The 4518-nt window shown below is 34.4% G+C and overlaps 1 protein-coding gene across 1 annotated transcript in view; it reads left to right on the plus strand.

Annotated features, from left to right (window-relative positions):
• kctd14 (potassium channel tetramerization domain containing 14) overlaps positions 1 to 1141 on the plus strand; it is an 8173-nt gene extending 7032 nt beyond the window's left edge. Inside the window, exon 4 of the mRNA XM_032510665.1 lies at positions 1 to 1141. This exon is cut by the window's left edge and continues 589 nt beyond it. The gene's annotated coding sequence lies outside the window, so the exon portion shown is untranslated.
• The last annotated feature ends 3377 nt before the right edge of the window (positions 1142 to 4518 follow it).

Raw genomic sequence — 4518 nt, forward strand, 5'->3', positions numbered from 1 at the left:
TTGATTTTTAACACTAGTGTTTTTAGACACAAGGTGTCAGTATGTAAGCACGTGTGTAAAATGCATTTCTAATCTACAGGGTACATCAGAGTATTTTTATATCCTTAGATAAAAATCAACTTTTATATTTTAAAGAATTTTAGGTGCTTATAAAATGCATATTCTCTTACAACCTGGGTTATGTAAGTTAAAGCATTTTGCTAAATTTGCATAAACAGCTATCCAGTTACAAAATTGTTTTTTTACTCCCAAAGTTTAGACAAAAGTTGTTTAATTGGGTGCCTTCAGCTGCAAAGGAATATACTGTACTACTACTGTGCAGTGTTTAAAAAAAACACTATATTTAACCCCTTCTGTTGTCCTTGGGGTGAAATCTGACCCGTTTTTAAACTTTTCTGCATCGGAAATTTGGGATTCTTTCATCCAAATTGTCCAAATATCACATGGATGGTTCCATCTGACGCTTCTTGCGAGTTAAAGGAAGGATCAGTGAATTTCGGGTGTTTTATTTCCCCAAAAAAAACTTTGACAGAAGACAAAAGAATGATACGATTTCATATAAATGAGGTTTTCCTGACCGTAGGAAAAAGGAAAATAGTAAAACTAGTAAAACTAGTGGTGATATATTGGTGTGACATTGGTGTGACATGTACAGTATACTGATGGTAGCGTTACAAAAATTAAGAAAATGTTGGAAAAAAATGTCAAAAAGTGACCAAAAAATGCTCATTTTCAGTTTTGACCTGGGAGGACAACACAAGGTCAAAATTACGGAAATATTAGCAACAAAACATACTTAAAGTTTTGAACATATCTATTTTTGTTTAATGTTATAGTCAGTCAAGGTGGAGCTAAATCTAAATATACTAATATCTATATCTAATGTACCTTTGGTAGTTTATTCTGGAACAATGGATTGTATTTTATAAAATTATCTTTTTTGATTTTTGTTTTTTGTGTAAAAACAACAACAACCACTCTAATAACAAATGAGGTTGGTGAAAAGAACAGTGTTTAAAAAAAATATATATATAATATATATATATATATTTAACCCTCCTCTTGTCCTCAGGGTGAAATCTGACCCGTTATTAAAAGTTTCTACATCAGAAATTTGGGATTCTTTCATCCAAATAGTCCAGATATCACATGGATGGTTCCATCTGACGTTGCTTGCAAATTAAACAACGGATCAATTCACAAATTTGTCGAATTTTGGGTGTTTTATTTCCCTCAAAAAAAACTTTGACAAAAGACAAAAAAAAAAAATGTTGTAATTTCATATAAATGAAATGTTTCCTGACCTTGAATTCCAAAAGGAAAATAGTGTAAAACTAGTGGTGATATATTGGCACAAAAGGTACAAAAATGAAGAAAATGTTGTAAAAAAACGTCAAAAACGGACCAAAAATTTCTCATTTTCAGTTTTGACCTGGGAGGACAACACAAGGTCAACATTTAAGAAATATTAGCAACAAAACATACTTAAAGTTCTGAACGTATCTATTTTTTTTAAGCCCTACTTAAATGTTATAGTCAGTCAAGGTGGAGCCAAAGCTAAATATACTAATATCTATATCTAATGTACCTTTTGGTAGTTTATTCTGGAATGGATCAGATTTTATAAAATGATCTTTTTTAGTTTTTTTTGTGTGTAAAAACAACAACAACCGCTCTAATAACAAATGAGGTTGGTGAAAAGAACACGTTCAATTTCTCAGAAATGATATTTTGGTGTGAAATACTTCCGCTCTATATCATATATTGTACCTGGGGGGGGGAATACACATTGCGTCATATACGCAACGTTGTGCAATCCCCAAGCGGGAGCAGAGGCCTCGGTGTTAACCCGAGAGCAGGGCCGCTGTGTGTGTCGGACCACTTCCTGTGTGAAAAACAAGCGTGGTTACAGGGTCGCTACGGAGACGGCACCGTAGCACAGGGGACACTCAGAGCAACCTGTGGACATGAAGTGTCCTCCTGCCTCCTCTGTGAGGGTTCAGGGTCTCATCACACATGCAAGGACATGCCTCATGACTCTGCCTGATTTTAAAGTTCCTGGGATGTTTTTTTTGTTTTTTTTAAGTGGGCTGAGTATTGTTTATGTTAAGGTCAAATTAGAAGTTGTCTGTTTGCTTCTCAATCTCAAGATTGACAAAAAAAACTGAGGACATCTACAGTGTAAGACAGTGTGTCAGAGGGGGACAAGCAGGTCCAAAGTTGCGAAGGAAACACCCGCACGCTGTAGACTTGCCAAATTATGTAAAGTGTAGTAGGCAACGTTTGGGTACTAGACCGTGTTCAGGCTCATGGTGTTACATCCTGAGAAGCCAGGTGACAAACGACATTAATACATAACATCCATTAACATATAGAGCTCTAACTTCAGGTCAACCCCTCTATATTACCCATAAACATTAATACATAACATCCATTAACATATAGAGCTCTAACTTCAGGACAACCCCTCTATATACCCATAACATAAATAACATAACATCCATTAACATAGAGCCTGACTTCAGGACAACCCCTCTATATTACCCATAAACATAATACATACAACCATTAACATTAGAGCTTTAACTTCAGGAACAACCCTCTATATTACCCATAAACATAATACAAACAACCATCAACATATGAGCTCTAACTTCAGGACAACCCCTCTATATTACCCATAAACCATTATACATAACAACCATTAACTATAGAGCTTTAACTCAGGACAACCCCCTCTATATTACCCATAAACATAATACATACATTCTTAACAATAAGAGCTCTAACTTCAGGACAACCCCTCTATTTACCCATAAACATTAATACATACATCCATTACCATATAGAGCTCAACTCAGTACAACCCCTCTATATTACCCATAAACATTAATACTAACATCCATTACATATAGAGCTCTAACTTCAGGACAACCCCTCTAATACCCATAACATTAATACATCCCCATTACATATAGAGCTCTAACTTCAGGACAACCCCTCTATATTCCCATAAACATTAATACTACACCATTAACATAGAGCTCTAACTTCAGACCCCTCTATATACCCATAAACATTATACATAACACCATTAACATTAGAGCTTTAACTTCAGGGCAACCCCTCTATATTACCATACAAAAAACAAACATTCATTAACATATAGAGCTCTACTCAGGACAACCCCTCTATATTACCCATAAACTTAATACATAACACCCATTAACATATGAGCTTTAACCTCAGGACAACCCCTCTATTTCCCATAAACATTAATACATAACATCCATTAACATATAGAGCTTAACTTCAGGCAACCCCTCTATATTACCTAAACTAAATACATAACATCCATCATATAGAGCTTAACTTCAGGACAACCCCTCATATTACTCAAAACATAATACATAACATTCTTAAACATATAGAGCTCTAACTTCAGGACAACCCCTCTAATTACCCACAAACATAAATACATACACCATTAACATATAGAGCTCTAACTTCAGGACAACCCCTCTATATCCCTAACATAATCATAACATCCATTACATATGAGCTCTAACTTCAGTACAACCCCTCTATATTACCCATAAACATAATACATAACATCCATTACATATAGAGCTCTACTTCAGGACAACCCCCTCTAATTACCCATAAACATTAATACATAACACCATTAACATATAGGCTTAACTTCAGACAACCCTCTATATTACCCATAAACATTATACAATACAACCATTAACATATAAAGCTTACTCAGGCAACCCCTCTATATACCATAAACTAAATACATAACATCTTACATATAGAGCTCTACTTCAGGACAACCCCTCTATATTACCCATAACATTATACATAAACAACCTCATACACCTTACATCAGACAAATACCCCTCTTAATTCCCATAAACATAATACATAACACCATTAACATATAGAGCTTTAACTTCAGGACAACCCTCTATATTACCCTAAACATAAATACATACATCCATTAACATATAGAGCTTTAACTTCAGACAACCCCTCAATTACTCATAACCTTAATAACAAAACCTTAACATAGAGCTCTAACTTCAGGACAACCCCTCTATATTACCATAACATTAATACATAACATCATTAACATATAGAGCCTGACTTCAGACAACCCCCTCTATATTACCCATAACATTAATACATAACATCCATTAACATATAGAGCTTTAACTCAGGACAACCCCTCTATATTACCACACATAAACATAACATTCATTAACATATAGAGCTCTAACTTCAGGACAACCCCTATATACCCAAAAATAAAATCATCATACATCATACATTGAGCTCTAACTTCAGGACAACCCCTCTATATACTCATAACATTAATACTAACATCCATTAACATATAGAGCTTTAACTTCAACAACCCCTCATATTACTCATAAACATTAATACATAACATCATTAACATATGAGCTCTAACTTCAGGACAACCCTCTATATGACCCACAAATAAACATA

The sequence above is a fragment of the Etheostoma spectabile genome, unplaced genomic scaffold, assembly GCF_008692095.1.
Source record: "Etheostoma spectabile isolate EspeVRDwgs_2016 unplaced genomic scaffold, UIUC_Espe_1.0 scaffold172, whole genome shotgun sequence".
NCBI lineage: Eukaryota > Metazoa > Chordata > Actinopteri > Perciformes > Percidae > Etheostoma > Etheostoma spectabile.